We start from the raw sequence: 22,358 nt of genomic DNA, 5'->3' as shown, positions 1-22,358 counted from the left end.
TTGGGAATCTGAGCTGTAAATAATGAGTTCCCCAATACGAGTATGTAATTTCAGGGTTAACCTTGTTACAAACTTTAAAGAGTAGGCCTATGTTTATCAGACAGTTTATCTTTGAGGCTATTCCGACTCTTTTGAGGCTGTATGTAAGGAGGCCTACCCGTTTCTTCTTTTACAATAATAACTAGTCAGTTAAGTTAAATCTTTAAAAGTTTCCAAAATGAATGAATGCAATAGCGTAGGCTATTAGTTGAAAAGAACGACGTTAACGGATTTCTGTCCAAAAAAAAAGAAAAAAAAAGAAGCTAAATCTAGCTACTTTTAATCTTAGGTTAATTTTTATGTTAGATAATAGTTTATTTAATAAATAAGATCTCTCATAATAAAAGTAGGTTATGAAATTCCCCCCCCCCCCCTCTAATAGATTAATAAAAACTGAGCGTGAAATGTTCCGATATTCTTCCACGTGTAGGCCTACTGCGCAACAAATATTGGATTGTGGATTGTTGGATTGTTTTGATCTTTTTAGTCACCATAATTATTACATTTTGGGGTTACTGATTTTTTGTTATTATTTACATAATCATTTTGAGCAGTAGTTGCGTGTGGAGTTTCAGATGCAATGACAAAATTTGACCACTAGGTGTCTCGCTTGTTGAACTTTCAATACTGGACCTTTGACATTCTGTCCATTTGAATCATTCGGACTTCTGACTCACACCAACGCCTGTAAACTCTGATGAGTTATTTTCATTAGAGATACATATTCATCCTTTAATGTTTCTGCTCTTTTTTGAGTTTTTAAAAGAATAAATGCTATGAACACACGTGCTGTAGGCCTATAGATAGGCTATAATAGCCTACATTCAATTACTAAACACTTCATTTAAACGTTCTTGTGTGATAGGCCTAAATGTGCTCATTTTTAGGAAATAGAAAGATTCATTGTTTGATTATTCTTTTGTCTCGGTAGATTAGAATGATCGCCTACAACTTTCCGGAAAGTTTCAAAGTCTGAAAGTAAATATGTCCGGTTCGTCTTATGATCAGTCGAGGCACGTATCGCTGCTCATCCGTGTCTTTCCGAGTGTTGAATTCAGATGCGTCCGAATCCAAACGATTCCAACACCGCCACAGGTGGAGCATCGATATCAACACACCAGCATCTACACCTGTAACCAGCATCCTAATTCTTACTTTAACCGCACTGCTGCAAACAATAACGTTTTGATTAGATAAAAAATAATGCTTATTTGGATTTATCTGATGGTTTTAACATTATGATCAGTCTTAAATTTGAATAGGCCTACCACGATTTTTATTCTCCAAATTTCTAATAAATTCTAAAATCATCTCTCTCTCTCTCTCTCTCTCTCTCTCTCTCTCTCTCTCTCTCTCTCTCTCTCTCTCTCTCTCTCTCTCTCATGGTCAAGGTAGATTTTAAATCTGAATTGTTTAACTGTGGTGGGACAAAAAATATTGTTCATAAATATATAATGTCCATACAAATAAAGTAAGTTGTTTAAATGTTGTGGTTGTGTAAATATCGCCATTTTTTATATTTTGTTGCTGTTTATTATTATTTTTTAAATATTTGTTTGCTGTTTTATTAATTCTGTTTCATTATTGAATTAGTTAAGCAATTCTGAAACAATAAATATAAAAATATAAAAACATTGTTTTGGCCAACAGGGATGAATAGTAAAATGTGTGACAACTAACCCCTGGCTATCTCTCTTATTTCCAGAACAAGTCTGATTCCTCAGGTCCATGTTTGTCCTTAGACTACACATCGATTGTCCGGGTCACTGTGGGTGTTTCGATTCTGATACCTCGATTGATGGCAGTGCTGGGAGTAAGGATGCTGCTATTGATCATGATTGATGGTCAAATTGATGAATGCTGCTGTAAATGGTACTGGCACTATCAGCTGAAAACAGTCAAATTCAGCTAGCAACACCCAAGACTTGGATTAGTTTTTCTATTTTGCTTTCCAGTTACTGCATATAATTAATTTGTTTTATTTTATTTTTGCTTAGATTTTAATCTCTTTTTTCCCCTCTTACACGCACACCAACTTTCATTTGGCATTTGGAAATTGTTATTAAAAGTAGGCTATTTTCAGTGTCCCCAAAATGTATTTGGACACTTTAAGGTGCACTCAACAGTTTAGAGCTAATTTAAAAAAAGTTGTAGGCTAAAATAGCCTATATAGGCCTAGCATATAGGAATATATTTTGTTTTTGAGAAGAGTCATCTGAATGGTAGCCTTTAGTTAAGATGAAGACTAAAGTTATTGTAATAATATATAATAATAATATGATAATAATATAATATAGTCTAGTTAAACACCTTTATTTAGCCAGCGCTTTAATACTGGTGTGAAATGAGCTCAAAAATAGCTCAAAATAGTTGTCTATAAAATGTGTTTTTTTTTTATTACGCCGTGGTTATTTCGCCATGTTGAAACTTGTAATTACGTTTTTTATTTATGTAGGCCTACTTATTTTTTTACTTGTAATTACGTGAGCCGCGCGCGGCGTTTTACTAAACGCCAGAGTAGCGAAGTGTTTTTGATGATGCGAAAGTGCGAAAATTAGACAAACGAAACACACTTATTTTATTATGCTTCACCTGCGGATAAAACGGGATAATCTGTACCCGTACTTCCGAAGAAGCAGAGACTGTCTGAAGCAAGAACACAGAAAGAAAGACCGACGAACACAAAAAACGAGCGTAAACATCGGTATGAAGGTCGGTTGAAAGAAGCGATGACGGAGAAAATCCTGAGTTGGAATGACCACGTTAGGCTACTTCTTTTTGATGGACAGGTAAGGTAATTAATTACTAACGTTACACTCTCTATAACCCACTAGTAGCCTACTGTACTCACTATCATAAATTAAACAAAACTGAGACGATTTGATCAGGGTCTAACGTTAACTCTGTGGTAACGGTATCGGTAAGTTACACAAAGAACTGATGCTAACATGAGACAGTAGCATTTATTTGAAAGAAGGATGTAAACAGTAAATGTAGTAGGCCTAGTAGTCAAGTAAAACAAATGTCACAAAAAGACTTTTAAATAATTAAACACACTTTGTAGTTGTTAAAAACTACTCTGAATTTGAGGATAACTGTCTTCATTTATCCATTAAAACTAACCTTGAAACCATTTGGTTAAAAGTCATTGCAAGAAAAGCTCATACAAGTGACATTAATACTGATTTTGAACTTTTGAACTAAGTTAGGTAAACAAAAAAGTGCATAGTGGTGCTAGTTTTAGGCCTCTTTGTTGTTCTTTGGGTTTGTTATAAAACTTTGTAAAATTATTTCAATGTGTGCATCAGTACTTTTTAAAAAATTTCCAGCACATTTGAATAATACTGTGATAATATTGATAACCGTTATCATTTTGGTCACCATAATCCTGATATGAAACCGTTTAATCTCTTCTTAATATTTTTGTGGAAACCGTGATACATTTTCACTTTGTCTTCTTTGATAAATAGAAAACGGAAACCTTATGTAACATTATAAATGTCTTTACTATGAGTATCACTTTTTAAATTATTAACTTTAAATAATTTTAAATGGAGTACTTTCCATAAGATCTTCTCTCAATGTAAATCAAACCAGCTATTAGGCTAACTGAAATAAAACCATGCCAATCTCTAGGTATTGTGAAGGTTGTGTGATGATGTGGGATATTTCAATTCCAAAGGCCAAGGAAACTATCAGGATGCATATTATCCTGGATCCATGAAATAACTGGCCTTTAAAATTAAAAATCTGCCTGCCTCTATGGGAATTTAACATAGGAGTGTCCTAACTTTTGCAACCTTAACGAAGAACATTTATTTATTTACGATACATTATTCATTCACAAAAAAAATTAGTGTCCTTAAAGGTTGGATTTTTCTTTATTTTTTAAATTAAGGCATTAAGATCAATTTCCAAAAGATGCTTTTTTTATTCCTCTTTTTAGTCAACTTTAGCATGGGTGTGTTCACTAATGCTAAGCACTGTGTGTCAGATGAAATCAACTTCCTCTGATAGATTTAGTGCTTATGTCATGTGTTCAGGTCTCTGGTTTTTGGCACTGAAGGCCAGGCAGACAGCTGATGCAGATTAGTTAGTCAGTTCATGGTTGAACTGATTGCATTTTCTGATGTGGAAAAGAAATGCAATTATTATTAAGTTTATTAGCAATGTGGTTGTTTTTTCCCCCTCTCTTGCTGTCTTTTTTCCGCTATGATTAATTATGCTGTTTAATTCTGAGATTCACCATAGCTCTCCTGTAATTTCCCCATGGTCTTCTTGTGCGCATGTGTTTTTTTTCAGTCTCGTTTTGTAATGAGTCGTGAATTCAAGCGTCGAGTTCGGTTTCACCCCGGGGAGCTCGGAGTGAAGATGATTGCATTGACCATTCAGAATCAATATGGATGCCTGGCATGATTCTAAAGCAAGTAGCGAGAAGTGAGTTAAGCACATCCAGTCTTCTCAGAGGCTGCTTTTTTTCTTCTTCTCCAAGTTCAAACTTCGAGTAGCTCCGTCTTCCATAGAATATTGAATAAGGTTACCATGGCACGGTGAGCACGCGCGAGCGGTTCCGTGGATTGAAGCGGCCCCAGCGAATCTTCCTCTGCCTGGCTTTCAGAAGCCCTTCATGCGCACTTGACAGTTCCAGGTTAGCTCCTCGCCTCTCCACTTGCGCTCCCAACGGTCCCCCTAGAGGATAACGCAGAGATCCAGGCCTTTGAGCCCAAAACCCAGCCTTAATCCCTACCATCGATTGCCCTGAGAATTTCCTCCAGAGCACAGCGGGCATCCCAGCGCTCCAGCCCCGCTGCGGCCCAGTCAGCCTCCTCTCACACTCTGTCCATCTTCACCGGCGGAGTCTTGCTTCCTGTGACAACTGAGCTAATGTCCTCTCTTTTCAGAGGTTAAAGAGGAAACAGGATTAACAGACAATAATGTGATCATTAGAAATCAGCATGTCATGGGTCTCCTTGAGATGATGGCGATTAAGTGTCTATTATAAAGAAAAAAAAAGAAAAGAAAAAAGTGAATTCCATGTGGAAATGTACTATTCGTGTTCATGTTGGTTTCTAATGTTTTTTGTGTTTTGTTTTTAACCTTTATAGAATTTTCGCAAAATTTTTAATTTGATGAGTCCAAAAATGTCATGTGGTGTAAGTAAAAATGTTTTCCTTACATATACTATTGTTCGAAAGTTTGGAGTTAGCAATACTTTTTTTTTTTTGGAAAGAAATTAATACTTTTATTCAGCAAGGTAGGATTAAAAGGTTAGTTCACCGGAAATTTTTTTTTTTACGTCATTAATTTCTCACTCTGATGTTTTAAACCCGTACGTGATGCTTCAAAGAGTTCATAAAGACATCGTAAAACTAACATATGAATTGAGTGGTTATAATGGTTATAATTAAAAAAAAACCATTATATAACCGTTTCTTCATCACATTTTAAAATATATTACAATAGAAAAGTTATTTTAAATTGTAATAATAATTTACAATATTACTGCTTTACTGTATTTTTGATTAAATAATGAGCACAAACGACTGGAAAATCATTATTAATCATTATTTTCAAAAAAGTATGTTTTTAAAAATATCATAAATTAGTAATTAATGAATAGTACATATTTAGGAGTCACACCGCATGACTTTTAGACCTGAACTAACCTTGGCATGTCACAAAAAGGCCAAATTATTAAGATATTTTAAGAGACTTATTGACCTTTACACAGTCATGAGGGTCTGCAAGGTCTCTTTATGATATCATGTCCTTTTTTTCTCTACATGTTTTTGCATGATGGTTGCACCACATGACTTTGACTTAGTAGACAATATTGTTTCCAAATGTTTATAATATTTTAACAAAACGTTTTCTGGTTTTTTTTTTTTCATCAACTGACAAAATCCTCCATAAGAACCATCAAGACTAGTACAGTTCACACTAATGGCTCGTTTCCACTGAGCAGTACGGTACGGTACAGTACGGTTCGGGTCGGGTCGGGTCAGTAAACCATGATCCGGCTAGCGTTTCCACCGCCAACAGTACCCTACTTGATAGGCGTGGTGTTTGCAGGAAAGAAGCGATCAACGTCATTTTCGCGCGAAGAAGAAAGCGACAAAGTAAACACTAATGGATGGCATACAGCAGATCTTGTCCTTGCTTCTCGGCATGTTTGTCACAAGAAGACAAGCGCCGACATTAGGCATTTCTCAATAACAAGTACGCAAAGTTCTCAGCAGAATGACTCCCGAGGACGCGAGTCCGGTAATTCTCCAAATGGAACAGCGCGTTCTTGAAAGCGTCACTCAGCTCGCTCTGCATGTACATTTTAGGCAACAATAAAACGAAATATATTATAAAACACCACTCTGTCCCTTTTCGTTTTCATTTAAATACATTTTAAACATTATAGGCACACAAATGTGGTTCAGGCAATGTATAGACCTGATTATATTATTTACTGCATGTTTAACGTTAGCCTATTTATAACAAAACGAAATATAAAACACAACCCTGCATCTTTTCGTTTAAATTTTAAAAATATTAAACATATTCCTGGCAATATTTGCATTTGTACAAATGTTGCAATAAACAACATTACAGTGATAATCTTGTAATAAAATAAAAAATGACAAAACTCAACCCAGTTAAATTTCAGTTTTAGCAATAATAGCCATTATAAAAGTATAAGTAAAAGGTAACGTTACAAGAAGCTATACAATAAGAGATAAAGCAAAAAATTCAGTCAAATATACAAATTCAGCGCTGGTCTAACATTAACGTTACAACGGAAAAGTTAAATAGCCTAAATATATGAAACTTCACTTAACCCTCAGCCAAAACGATTGGCCAGGGAACGAATTATCGATTCACGAGACCAAAGATCACCCGTTAAATTTACACAAGACGAATTACCACTACAGAGTCAGCGGCAAACGTCAGAACGACTAGCCGAGGAAAGGCTGTTCCAGGCGGGGAACATGAGCGCCGAGCGCCCGGTGATCGCCTGGAATGGATCAAATTATCATAAAACATTATAAATAAACCACAGATTTGAGCTTTAAACAACTACATTATCGTCTGAAAAACTCTTAAAACTACATTTCGTGAAAGAATAACCATACTTTTATATTCCAACTGTATATTAAAAAAATGGCGCTGCTTTTGTTGTCATTCCCCTTGTAGCTCGCGCAAGTGACGATACTCTGTCAACCAATCAGCGTTCTGCAGTGAGTCTAGCTCCACCCTTTAGTACCGTTCCACTGTGCTAGGTACCCCAACGGAAGGGTACCCAAAAAGTGGTACGGTACGGTTCGGCTTTTTGGTACCATTCACAACTTTTGACAGTGGAAACGCAAATAATTGCGTACCGTACCGTACCGAACTGTACCGTACCGTACCGCTCAGTGGAAACGAGCCATAATGGCTCGTTTCCACTGAGCAGTACGGTACGGTACAGTACGGTTCGGGTCGGGTCGGGTCAGTAAACCATGATCCAGCTAGCGTTTCCACCGCCAACAGTACCCTACTTGATAGGCGTGGTGTTTGCCGGAAAGAAGCGATCAACGTGATTTTCGCGCGAAGAAGAAAGCGACAAAGTAAACACCAATGGATGGCATACAGCAGATCTTGTCCTTGCTTCTCGTCATGTTTGTCACAAGAATACAAGCGCCGACATTAGGCATTTCTCAATACCAAGTATGTAAAGTTCTCAGCAGAAGGACTCCTGAGGACGCGAGTCCGGTAATTCACCAAATGGAACAGCGCGTTCTGCATGTACATTTTAGGCAACAATAAAACGAAATATGTTATAAAACACCACTCTGCCTCTTTTCGTTTTCATTTAAATAAATTTTAAACATTATAGGCACACAAATGTGGTTCAGGCAATGTATAGACCTGATTATATACATGTTTAACGTTAGCCTATTTATAACAAAACGAAATATAAAACACAACCCTGCATCTTTTCGTTTAAATTAAAAAAAATATTAAACATATTCCAGGCAATATGTGCATTTGTACAAATGTTGCAATAAACAACATTACAGTGATAATCTTGTAATAAAAAATGACAAAACTCAACCCTATCTCTTTTTGTTAAATTCCAGTTCTATCAATAATAGCCATTATAAAAGTATAAGTAAAAGGTAACGTTACAAGAAGCTATACAATAAGAAATAAAGCAAACAATTCAGACAAATATACAAATTCAGCGCTAGTCTAATGTTAACTTTACAACAGAAAAGTTATAGCCTAAATATATGAAACTTCACTTAGCCCTCAGCCAAAACGATTGGCCAGGGAACGAATTATCGATTCACGAGACCAAAGATCACCCGTTAGATATACACAAGACGAATTACCACTAGCTGCTACAGAGTCAGCGGCAAACGTCAGAACGACTAGCCGAGGAAAGGCTGTTCCAGGCGGGGAACATGAGCGCCGAGCGCCCGGTGATCGCCTAGAATGGATCAAATTATCATAAATCATTATAAATAAACCGCAGATTTGAGCTTTAAACAACTACATTCTCGCCTCAAAAACTCTTAAAACTACATTTCGTGAAAGAATAACCGTAGTATTATATTCCAACTGTATATTAAAAAATGGCGCTTCTTATGTTGCCATTCCCCTCGCGCAAGTGACGATCTCTGTCAACCAATCAGCGTTTTGCAGTGAGTCTAGCTCCACCCTTTAGTACCGTACCACTGTGCTAGGTACCCCAACGGAAGGGTACCCAAAAAGTGGTACGGTTCGGCTTTTTGGTACCATTCACAACTTTTGACAGTGGAAACGCAAATAATTGCGTACCGTACCGAACTGTACCGTAAAGTACCGCTCAGTGGAAACGAGCCATTAGGTAGACTGTTTCTCTGATAAGATTCTCTGAGTCTAGATAAGCTTATCGTAAAAGCATCTGTTGTACTAAACAATGCCACATTCAAACACATTTGTTTCCGGAATATCTACAATATTTTTACACACTTAAAGTTGGCCCCTGTGACTGTACCTTGCCCTAATTAAGTGTGCTCTCTACCGCACCCTCTCCTATAGCTGCCTTATTAATTTATGGTGCTGTTATGCAGGCTGCGTGGTGCTACTAATGAAGGCTTGTATGCAGATGAGGGGCTGAGGTTGTCTCTAGAGCAACGCTGCTCTGTCTGACCCGGTGACCTCTACCATGGCTTTCTGACTATTACAGGTCAGTGGCAGCTGTCAATCACTCCACAGCAGACACACATGTAACGGTGGGGTCATGCAACAAACACCCTTAGATTTAAACTCTGGAGGCAACGTACACCTGCAGATGAAAATGACAAACACGCACCTAATGATTTGATGAATAATAATAATTAAAAAAAAAAAACACACATGCAAAACATGAACAAAAAATGCTAATGATAAGCACTTAAACACATTAACCATATGACACAACTACAAGGCCATCACTTGATGTCACAGGGTCTGGGACAAAATCTTTATGGACCTGATGAGTACATAAACATCTTTTTGTAAATAGTGCAAATTATTAAAAATTTCAAGGTCATATTTTTTTACAAATATCATGCATTTTGAATATAGCTCAAATAGTAATGCACAACATCAATAACAACGCCAAGGGTTCGATTCACATTGAAAGCAAGAACTGATACAAATGTATATCTCAAATGCAATGTAAGTCGCTTTGGATAAAAATGTAAATGCAATTAATAAATATTATTAATTATTATATATTAAGTCATAATTTTTGGGGAGTCACATCGTATGACATTATAACCGGAACTAATCTAAACTGACTAAAAAGGTCAATTTAGCTTATATTTTAAGAGACTTGGTGATTTTGACTCAGTGTTTTTCTGCATGTTTGTTGCCACTTTATTTTGATTTGGCAGACAAATGTTTTTCAAATATTAAATAGCAGAGATATATATATAGTTATACCCTTGTAATAATTTATATTCTCTGTGTAAGCAATATTACTAGAAATTAGAATAATATGTCCACTTTCAACCACTTCTGTCCTGATTTCTTCGAGTGGAGGGTCTATGGGCAAGTTTTTATATATATTTTTTCAGATCTTTTGAACTAATGGACAAAATAAGCTTGCGCAATTTACATAAGAATGTGCCCGGAGACGACGGAAAACACATGGAGAGCAGTAGCTTTCGTTTCTGCTCTAACAGCCGCAAGTGAGTGTGTGTTAGAAATCAGGAATGGTGAGAGAACATTGTGCTTGGTTTGTTTTTCAGCCAACAAAGTTTAAATTTCGTCTGGCTAGCATGTGTCCCATAATGTTTAAGCTTTAGGTCAGTAGGCGGAGAGCAGGCGGACTTTTGTGGCTGTTCGAACACATTCGACTACATGAACGTTTACACTACGAAAGCAATCCGGTCGAATGCGTTTTCGACTACCTCTAGAAGTGGTAGAAAGTGGACAAGCTCAAAACTTTTTAGACACCGTTTACACCTGTATTTAGTGTCATCATCTTAAAACCAGGTGTAAATAGGGCCAGAAACACTTTCACACTTCTAAATTAACTCACCGTATACCTCTAACAGGCCACCATAGTGCGGCCCATCATAGTATGTTGTGCATTTAATAGTGTGCATGTGGTCTGTAATTTCTGTCAGTATATTTTTATAACTCGTCCAGTATGGTAAGTAAATGTGCATTTGTGTGTAAAATATGCATAAATGTTTGCGTGTCTGTTTATATCTGTCTCCATATCTCTATTAGCAGTGAAGTAGTACTGCACCCCTCATCTACGGCTCATATCTATGCAAAGCTGGGGTCCTGCCAATCAGTTGCCCCGGTGACACGGGGCTCCACCTCTCCAATTAGACCTGACAGGGCAGGATTAGGTGCTGGGCGGGCGCGCGGCGACCTGCCTGCGTGTCAATCACGCGCAAGGCATCCGCTCGGCTGTTTACTGTCAGATCCCATCTATGTCTGTCAGGCCGAGAGAGACGCCAGGGGAAGTGGAGGGAGAGAGAGATCTGATCAGAATTAACTATGCTTCCCCCTGCAGACTGTTCTTTTAATTCATGAAAGGGGGTGAGGAGAGAGAGGGGGAGGAGAGCGCTTAAATCCTCGAGTTGCCCGCCTTCTCTATGTTAAGAGCTGAGCTGGGCTGTTCTGTCTGATTGTACGGTCGGTTTCGTTTCATTTTGACAGTCAACACAACACAAAAAAAAACAACAACACACAGTCTTGATGTGTGATGCAAGAATTGCAGCCCAAATATTAATTATATAAATACAGAAAAATGTTTTGACAGAAGAATGTACAAAAATAATGTATTGTCTTCTGGTTTGTAGTGGTGTGGTAAACTACACACACACACACACACACACACACACACACACACACACACACACACACACACACACACACACACACACACACACACACACACACACACACACACACACACACACACACACACGCAAAAGTTTGGGGACAGTAAGATTTATTTGATCAAAAAAATGCAGTAAAAACAGTGAAATATTACAATTTAAAATAACTATCTGTCAATGAATATATTTTTAAATGTTATTTAATTCTGTGATGGTAGTGTTTAATTTTCAGCATCATTACTCACATGATCCTTCAGAAATCATTCACATCTGTTAATTTGCTGCTTAAAAACTTCTTATTATTATCAATTTTGAAAACCGTTGTGCTGCTTAATGTTTTTGAGGAAACCATGATACGTTTTTCAGGATTTTTGTTGAATAGAAAGTTCAAAATGAACAGCATTAATTTGAAATGGAAATCTAACATTATAAATATATTTACTGTCAGTTTTGAGCAGTTAAAAACATCTTTAATGAGTATAATTAAAAAATATATAATATAAAATATCTTACTGACTTCAAAGTTTTGAACTGTCGTGTACATTTTCTTGCAAAACACACTACTTTTGAATGGCCATCAAAGCAAAAATATATACACCTCTTCTCACCAAAAAGCTAAATGTATCAATCGCAAACAGTGTTGAATGAGTTACGTGCCATTGGTGCCAAAGTTTAATACTTAAGGTTCAGAGTTTGTTCAAGTGAACAATCATAATTGTGATGTTTGCCTTAATGAGTACCGTTAATAATGTCTTGCCTGCATATCTTTTCAGTCAACTTCTCAGAATTCCTGTGTCAGCATATATTTCTGAGCTTCCTCTCTCTTGAGGGAACGGCCAGCTGCCCCAGGGATGTGGTCCCGTGCCCCCCTAATCCCAGCGCTAGACCCAGGCAGACCCTCATCAGTGAGGATTAGAGACTGATCAGTGAGAGGGCAAACCCCGGGGCAACTGACACCATCACAGCAGCCAATGAGAGCGACTAGGGAGCGTTGACACTGTAACCTGAAACGTACATGAACAGAAAGACCTGCAAATACACACACATAGGATTGGAAAGAGTAAAAGAATGAACTGGTTATTGACAAAAAAGATTGAAAGACCCGAAGCGCATTTCTCCCAAGAACGTGAACTTAAAATCCATTTCACACAAGCTCGATTTCACACATTGCTTTCATAAATGAGTTTTTAAATGATTGTTGCTTTCACAACAATCTGTATTGTATATTTTTCGTATTATTCTTGCATTATTAAGACATTAACAAAAGTCAATTATAGAAATTATTAAACTGAAATATTACGAAACAACTGCTTAACTACATTATACCACTGAAGCAGCTGCCATTTTGAGTGCTTCCGTATGACATTGCAGCAGGTGGTCAAAGTTGGAGCTCTCAGAAAATTCAGAGATTACACAAAGTTGGATTCTTGTAATTGCGGTAATTACGACATGGTGGGAACGCACCTTTTTCCTACTGTGTACTTGTAGGAAAGTAGTAGGAATGTACTGAATGTTGTATTACAGTAAGTTCAACTGGCAAAATGCAAAATTAAAATTAATTTATTGACAGCTAAACATTTTTACAAAAACTAATCAACTCTCTGCCATTTATACGAAATTGAAATAGATATAGAATTATTTTTTCCCACTTTTGAAATGTGGTTTTCAGTCAACTAGCCAAAGTCATGAGCTTTATGAGTGAGTCAGAAAGCGCACGTGGCAGGTTTCATCCCTCGGGATGTTCTGTTCGCTCCCATCTCCTGTTTGTTCAACGTTTGTATGTCGGCCCCTTCCCTATCTAATAATGTGTTTTGCATGTAATAGTTGGCTCCTGGCATGGCATATTTTCTCAGGCTTTCATTCAACAAAACAACTGTGGGTTGTATCTGTTTCTTGGCCAGATATGTGATATTGTGGGCTCAAAGCCCCACTGCGGAGATTGTTTTTCATCCATCTCCCTAAACATAGTGTTATTTAAAGTTTCGTTTTTTTAGATGATAATAAATGAAAAATGCATAGATAATGTAAGCCAAATGAAGAGTGAATACCTCTGTGGTGTTTTCAAATATTGCTCTTTTTTTTTTTTAAAAACAATATGCCAAATTCTGTCCGAATCAATGCCGTTTGTTGGGAGCAGGACTCCCTTTTTTATAGAGCATTGGAAGACAGTTTGGGCAGAATTGTATATTAGAGTTTTTGGTAAAACCGGTTTGGAAGCGAAAATTTTAATCTATAACTCTGAAACAACTATTTTAATCAAGCAACCACCTATATCGGCAACCATGCGTGCGTTTTCCGTTCACTTTAAAAAAAAATCAAATTTGGAAATTTATGGTAAAAACTGGCATCTGTGGTTGCCAGAACATTAGTAAAAAAAAAAAAAAAAAAGTAGCATCATTTTAGATTTTAAGGATTTAACTTAAATTGACAATTACATTTTTTTTAAAAACGTATAAAACTGAAGTGCTACACTGACAAACACCAAAAACACATGATGAATCAAAGTTAAAGGTAGGCTACAATCAAATTTTTTCACCATCAGAGGTCGCATTTTCAAAACAATAACAAAGACGTAGCTCAGTGGTTCTCAACTTTGTTCATCGCGCTCCCCCTTTTAAACCTTTTAAAAAAATCTGCTCCCCCCCCCAAAAAAATGAATAAATAAAAACGGAAAGATAAAAAAAAAAAAACGTGCAATGAAAAACACCAGCAATAGTTTCACTTTGTAATGTCATTATTTCATACAACAGTAAGAGAGAATAATAATACAGAACTTAACTTTTAATTTAAATAAACAAAAAATGTTAAATATTTCAGTGATGCTTTGGATGATCAATATATAACAGCGCAGATATATGACTGCTTTTTACAGCGCCTCGAGCTCAGCTTCATGTTCGTCTTTTCACCAGAACAAGCACAGAGAGGTGCGTTCAAAATAGCAGCTTGAGTTTCGGTCCGCTGAAGAGGTGCTTTTTTACGGCGAGCAACCTCTATGTTAGGCTTGTTGCAACGGTGACAAGTCAACGGTCTGAAGAAGAACGATTTAGTGTAATTGCAGTTCGATGCCGCTTAGAGCGCTGACGCACTTGAACGTCGTTGCAACGGCTGTTTTTTGTCTTTTTTTTTCTGCTGATCTCCCGTGCCCCCCCTGCAGTATCCTTGTGCCCCACACTTTGAGAACCACTGATGTAGCTTAATGATGCTATGAAGGAGAGTGGAACGATGGGAGATGTCGTTTACACCATAAATGTCGTTGGACCCCCCAATTCAGTAAAACTGCACATTTTAGAGTGGCCAGCCTAAGGCACACCTGTGCAATAATCATGGTGCCAGCATCTTGATATGCCACACCTGTGAGGTGGATGGTGATGGCGCAGTGGATAAGACACATGCCTTTGGTGTGAGAGACCCGCGTTTGAATCCACTGTGAGACACCAATGTGTCCCTGAGCAAGACACTTAACCCCTAGTTGCTCCAGAGGCGTGCGACCTCTGACATATATAGCAATTGTAAGTCGCTTTGGATAAAAGCGTCTGCTAAATGAATAAATGTAAATGTAAATGGATGGATTATCTCGGCAAAGGAGAAGTGCTCACTAACAAAGATTTAGACAGATTTGTGAACTATATTTGAGAGAAATAGGCCTTTTGTGTACATAGGAAAAGTCATGGATCTTTGAGTTCAGCTTAGGAAAATGGGTGCAAAAACAAGTGCTGTGTTTATAATTCAGTGTATTTGATTACCCACCTGTCTATTAAAACACATGCGAGAGCAGAGTCTCTGTCAAGTCCAAGTTTGTCGCGAAGGACAATGGAAGCATTTCTCGGAAATGCTACGACGATATTGATCCTTGTTTTATTTCTCTGTTTGTCCCAAATCCTGCTTGCCTCAGTTGATCTACGTTTACATTTTTTGGGGATTTTCTGTACTCGCCAACGCCAATCAATAATCGTGAACAGCGGTGTGCGAGATATTGTATCATAGATATGTGTACATAGATCGCTCATTAGTTTATTTATTGAAATGAATTAAATATATTTAAATAATATTGCATATATATATAGAATGGAAGATGTAGATTAAACTGCATGTTAGCTTGCGTACTGTATTTTGCTCAAGAGCATGATCTATTTAAGTCCACATGTCATACTAACAAGAAACTACTATAATTTTAGTACATTTTACAAGAACATACTAAGTCAGTCTTTCTACTTTCATGTGTAATTTAATGTGTTTATTGCCATTTCTTTGTAATTATTTGAAACTCTTTGAAATTTCTGAATGAAAATTGTTTCAAATTAAATCATACAGCACATTTTTGTCAGTGAAATAGATGCACAGTGATGCCCTGGCAAACACCCACAACACCATAGCATTATGCCAGCAAGGAAACACACAGGAAATAGCGCTCATATTTTGTAGCGCTCATATTCTCTCATACAAGAGCGCACAAGTCGTTTTTCTGAATATCCAGTTCTCCTGTTGTTTCAGTGTAGTATCTACCACAAGGTAAGGTTGTTTTCGATTCTCTGGTTATTTTCTTTTTTTACCTTCTCACAAATCTGTATTTTAATTAGACGCGTTCCCACTTTATATAACAGCCGCTCTGAATAGTATTGCAGTTTAAATTTTATAGCACTTAAGTGAGCGCTGGCCAACAGCTAGTTTCGATTTCTCCCATTATTCGGGTAATTTCCGTTTGCTGTGTTAGTTGCTGGGCCGAAACAGCAACTGTAAAACAGATATAAACTCGAGGAGATCCAGAACAAGGCCAGGACAAGCGGTCAGTCCGTGGACAAGACAAGAGCGTGCAAGTTGTTTTTCTGAATATCCAGTGCTCCTGTTGTTTCAGTGTAGTATCTACCACAAGGTAAGGTTGTTTTCATTTCTCTGGTTATTTTCTTTTTTTCAACTACTATCAGCAGTCAATTCTCAACTCCACACACACAGGAACCCAAACCATCCTCTCCCACTACCAGAAACCTTCTCTTTACCTTCTCTCCGCTAACCGAAGGAAGAAGTATCTAAACTTCTCCTCTCCAGTCATCCTACCACATGCCCTCTAGACCCCATCCCCTCACACCTTCTACAAGCCATCTCTCCCACACTTCTACCAGCACTCACACACATCATCAACTCGTCCCTCCACACTGGCATTTTCCCTACAGCATTCAAGCAGGCTCGGGTAACTCCACTGCTTAAAAAAACAACATTAGACACATCACTTTTAGAGAATTACAGACCTGTCTCTCTCCTACCATTCATTGCGAAAACACTTGAACTTTCAACCAAGTGTCATCTTTCCTGTCTCTGACCAACCAGCTAGATGTCAACCAATCTGGCTTCAAGAAAGGCCATTCAACAGAGACTGCACTACTGTCAGTCACAGAAGCCCTGCGGATCGCAAAAGCTGCTTCCAAATCTTCAGTTCTCATTCTGCTGGATCTTTCTGCTGCCTTTGACACTGTGAATCATCAGATCCTTCTGTCCACCCTCTCATCACTGGGCACCATAGGAACTTCCCTCCACTGGTTTGAGTCCTATCTCACAGGTAGGTCCTTCAGGGTCACATGGAGAGGCGAGGTATCCGAAACACATCAACTGAACACAGGGGTTCCTCAGGGTTCAGTTCTTGGACCACTCCCTTCTCCATCTACACCACATCATTGGGACCCATCATACAGGCACATGGTTTCTCTTACCATTGCTATGCTGATGACACACAGCTCCAACTCTCATTTCAACCAGATGATCCCACAGTAGCTGCACGTATCTCAGGCTGTCTGGCGGACATCTCGGCATGGATGAAGGAACATCACCTGCAGCTCAACCTGGCAAAGACTGAGCTTCTCGATCTCCCTGCCAAACCGTCTCTACAGCACGACTTCACTATCCAGCTAGAGTTATCCTCAATCACCCCATCAAGGTCGGTCAGAAATCTTGGAGTAATATTTAATGACCAGCTGACCTTCCCAGACCAAATTACAAAGACAGCTCGATCATGCAGGTTTGCAATGTATAACATCAGGAAGATCAGGCCTTTCCTAGCTGAGAATGCAACACAACTTCTCGTCCAGGCCCTGGTTATTTCTAGGCTTGATTACTGCTAGAATGCTCTTCTGGCTGGACTTCCATCATGTGTTACTAAACCTATACAAATGATCCAGAATGCTGCAGCCCGCCTTGTCTTCAACGAGCCCAAAAGGGCTCACGCCACTCCTCTGTTCATCTCACTGCACTGGCTACCACTCGCTGCTCGCATCAAATTCAAGGCTTTGACGCTTGCTTACAGATGTACCACAGACTCAGCTCCGTCCTACTTTCACTCCCTACTACAAGTCCTCATTCCTTCCAGAAGCCTACGATCGGCCAAGGAGCGACGGCTCGTGGTGCCATCACAGCGAGGCACTACATCACTCTCCAGAATATTCTCATTCACGGTTCCATGCTGGTGGAATGATCTCCTCACCCTCGTCCGTAATGCAGAATCCCTGACAGCATTCAAAAGACAACTGAAAACTCATCTCTTCCGTGAGTTCTTAACATAAAAAAAAAAAATTTCCTTCTCTTTTAAATCTTTCCTTCCCTTTTAAATCTTCCCTTGTCTGGCTTTTGCTACTCTGAGCAATACCTGAGCTTTCTATTTTGTGCACTTCTTGCGTTGTTCTTGCCTCTTCACGATGACTCGCTTGCTGTAGTCCTCAGTTGTAAGTCGCGTTGGATAAAAGCGTCTGCTAAATGACTAAATGTAAATGTTAATGTAAATGTATTTTCTTCAGAAGTAAATTTTTTTTGTTGCAGTTTGGTTCTGATAATGCCAACTTAAAAAGACACTTTAACAGTCCACAGATTCATATCAGTGCTTCAAACTGTCCAGGCATTCCCTGCCTTACAGATTGACAAAGCACAGCAAAATGACTGGCAAGCATTTGTCTCCTGCTTAACTGTCTTTTCCAGCACTCATAGCTTTAGCTTTAGCTGAGCGTCTGATGCCGTATTTCTTTGTGTCTTCATACACTCACTCGGACTGGTAGCGTTAGTCTGAGATAGGGCAATCAAGTTAATTGCCTTGTATATTGCTGAGCAGTCAGCCATGTCAATGCACATTCACAGCATATTACACATAACTGGCAATCACAGCTCATTCCCAACACAATACGGTGGGCACCGCTAATAATGACTCGAGCTGCGTCCTGTGCCCCATGCCATTTGGCCTGATAGCGTGTGTTTATGGCAGAAAATATGAGCCTGGAAAGAGAGTGTGTGTGTGTGTGTCCAATGTGCTCTGTGTGTTATGTGCAAATTTAAATGAACAACATTTTTTATTATTTTAAAGGTAATTATGTTGGTTTTTCTTGCTCAAGACACGTTAGAGAATGTATTTTTTAAAAATCTTTAATTGCATTTACATTCATTATTCAAATCTTAGGAAATTATATTATGATTTAAATTGAATCATTCTGAATTTGCAAAAAAACAAAAGCTTCTGAAATTCATTCAAAAGAGCCATTTGATCATGAATCATTAAAACCCAATTTCATAAGACAACCGACTATTTTGGTGGCGTATTCATAAAATTTGTTTTGAAAACATGCTTTTTAGAAAATAAAGAAAGAATTAAGGTTTCAGGTTTTGTGAAAATGAATGTACAAATTAGATTGTAGGAACTCGCCAACAAAACACCAAAACTTAAAATGATTGCGAATTTTATGAAATCAATATTTTGAGTGAATAACAACTTTCTATTTCTATGTCTATTTCTCAAACTAAGCTGATGTTTGGCTTCAGAAGGTTTGGAATATTGTGCATGACTAATATAGGCCACTTTAAAATACTTGTATGATACTTATTTTTTGTCATTATGGAGTCGCACAGACCTATCCTCATTTACCTTTATTAAACACTTTGACACTTTATGGAAAAGCAGCCAAGATTTAAAAAAAATAAATAAATAAATCTCAATTTGTGTTCCACAGAAGTAAGTAAGTTGTAAGGGTTTGTAACAAAAATAATTTTTGGATTATGATGGTGAGCACGCACACGCAGTCAAACTACGAAAGCGTCTCTGGTCTACGGTTTCGGTGGGACGGACACGAGACTGAGGAGACTCTTATTCGTCCGAGCATTTTGATGGCTTTAGTTTAATGGCTTTGGCACAGGAGGGGAATTCTGGGGGAAGTTGTCATCCATCATGATTTCAGATGTACTCTTTCTGATGATGCTGTGATTGATGTGCATGTGGAGAGAGAGAGAGATGAAAAGAACTGAGGTGTTTAATGGCGTTTCTGGCAGGTTAAGTTCTTTACTCTGATGTGCCGAAGCTTGTGGCATTGATTAGTTGTGTTTTCTAAAGCCAGCATCACTATTACTGTTGCTCATACCTAAGGTTAGGGATTTTTCAAAACTCCTCTAAGTATTCAGCCTAAAAGTGTTTTGTAAAAATTGTGGGTCAATGGCAAATAAGAGTCTATGATAAAGAGAAGGGAAACTCATTTAAAGAGGACCAATTATGATTTTTACAATACCACTGATGAGCAAAAGCAGTGGTGAGTCTAAAATCAGTCCAAAGCTCCTTACATGATCTTGTACATTTATCTACCAAGGGCCTAGTTGATCGACTAGTCCGGGTAAAGAGGACTTGGAGGAACCGAAAATCAAAACTTCAGTTTTGCTCTCATTTAACTGTAAGAAGTTGTCTGCTAGCCAATACCTCATGTCAGCAAAGCAATTTGCTCCAAGCATACTTGAAAATAAAATTGTCAGCATTACAATAACACATATGTCACCATGTCTCTGAATGATTGAGCCCAGTGGAAGCATATACACAGAGAATAGTAAGGGTCCTAAAATCGACCCTTGAGGGACCCCACATAATCAAGGAGCTGTTGTAGAGGAAAAATATTCCTAGATTAACAGAAAATGTCCTATCTTTTAGACAGGAGGCAGACCGCTGGAGGGTCGTGTCCTGAATGCCAACCATACACTGCAGACACTCTAAAATAATTTTGTGATCAATGGTGGGGAATGCGCAGCTGAGATCTAATAAAACTAAAACAACATGAGCCTGAATCCAAGAAAAGAAAAATGTAATTATTTTCCTATAAAAATGCATATTTAGTGCTGTGTAGATATCTAAAACCTGACTGAACTGTATCTAAAATGAAAAGTAAAAATTCAGAGTAAAAAAAAATAGAAAAGAGTAAAACCTATTTTTCTTGAATTTCATTGAATACATTTGTGTACACAATTTGACGAAAATCATGAATTAATTTATAAATATATCTTTGTCGTCATGAATTTTAAGACTTATTGAGCTAAAATAAAACATTGTCAGACTACTGTTTTTGCTTAATTTCATACTTTTATTTCTTTATTTGATACACAATTGAATCACCCTGACATTTTTACCCAAAATGAATAATTATAATTAAAAAATAAATATAAATTAATCATACTTATGTTTTTCACCTGGTGAATGATAAAACAGGCAAAAAAGTGCCATATACTTCATAAAATGTTGTAAATCTTGCTGTAAATTCCTCCAATAACAGTCTTTTGTTGTTTTAAACCATTTGGATTACCTGAAGGTTTGATGTTTTACAGTCAGACAACTCTGAGCTCTCCATAAAATGATCTGAGTTTTCTGTGTGAGGGTTTTTTAAATGGAAAAGGATGAAGCCTTGATGAAGTCCCCGTGAGCTCATGTTTATGCTGTGGTGAGTAAGTTTGCTCATGGGTGAGCTCTTGTAATTGTGTCTGTGATAGTACATTCATTTGTCTATGTCACTCTCCTCCCCTTAAGCGTGAAGATACACCCAATCCCATTCTTCAATTAACATGCTCTAGATATTCAAACGAGATTGGAGGGCCTTGACAATCAATGTCCAATTAGAAAGGGCCTTTCCATGTGTGTAGGACGGAGTGTGGTTTTAGGATAGAGTCATTAATTCACAGCAAATCACTGATTGTAGATGACTTTGGGACATCCTGATCAGAGATCCATGTTCGTGTTTCTTTCCATGCATGCTTTTGTGTTTCTAGATGTGCTTTTGAGATCAGTTGATCACTGGTGACTTAGCCAATTTCTCACCTTCCACCTTTAAAGGGATAGTTATGGGGAAACCCATAAGATGTTTTTTCTTCCATGGAATAATAAAGAAAATCATGGGTTTGGAGTGAACTATCCCTTTATTTTTTTCTTCCGTGGAACAATAAAAGAAATTATGAGGACTGAAGCGGTCAAGCTCCATGAATGACAAAAAGCACTAAAAAGCTAGTCTAAAACACATTAACAATGTCATACAATGACTTGAATACACATTCTATGATGAGCATGTTTTTAATTTCCCATTTTATTTTAATTAATTTCAATTTTTTTTTTGTGGGGCATAAATTCGCAAACACAATTGAGATGTTGACAGTAGTTTGACAGTCTTATTACTAGGGGTGTAACGATACACTCATGTCACGATTCGATACATATCACGATACTGAACTCACGATATGATATTATTGCGATATTCCAAGACAAACAGTAAATTTGTCTGAAAAATTTACTGAAATACAGTAAAAGGTTAACAAAAAATGTACTGTTGATCAAAATGCTAAATCTGGTATTAAATTGAATAGAATGGTAAAGTAAATTAATAGGCTTGGACTTGGACAATGCACATGACAATGGTGACACCAGAAAAAATATTAATGATTCTGAAGCTGAAAATACAGATTATTTCGACTAATATGCTTGCATTCTGTCACTGAATAGATCGATTTAAAATAATGTAGGCCACTTTTAACTGGTAACATGAGACATTTGGCTTTATCAGGGCCCACAAATATTCCCCCATTGCATTATTATACATTATATTCAACATTATATATAGTGGTTTAATGTAGTACTGACACTAAAACTCTGAAAACATGATTTTTGTAACAATACATACTGCCACTATCCACGAT

At 37.6% G+C, this 22,358-nt stretch overlaps 1 protein-coding gene across 3 annotated transcripts in view; it reads left to right on the top strand.

The window, feature by feature from the left end:
* The first annotated feature begins 9,125 nt into the window (after nucleotides 1-9,125).
* npas1 (neuronal PAS domain protein 1) overlaps nucleotides 9,126-22,358 on the top strand; it is an 83,325-nt gene continuing 70,092 nt past the window's right edge. For all 3 annotated transcript variants that reach the window (XM_077207014.1, XM_077207013.1, XM_077207011.1), the window contains exon 1: nucleotides 9,126-9,244. The gene's annotated coding sequence lies outside the window, so the exon portion shown is untranslated. The remainder of the gene's footprint in view (nucleotides 9,245-22,358) is intronic.

Source organism: Siphateles boraxobius, unplaced genomic scaffold (genome assembly GCF_051911475.1).
Source record: "Siphateles boraxobius isolate OS27281-9 unplaced genomic scaffold, OSU_SipBor_1 6, whole genome shotgun sequence".
NCBI classification, from domain to species: Eukaryota; Metazoa; Chordata; class Actinopteri; order Cypriniformes; family Leuciscidae; genus Siphateles; species Siphateles boraxobius.
Note: the sequence above shows the minus strand (reverse complement) of the source record. Positions and strands in the feature narration are given on the sequence as shown.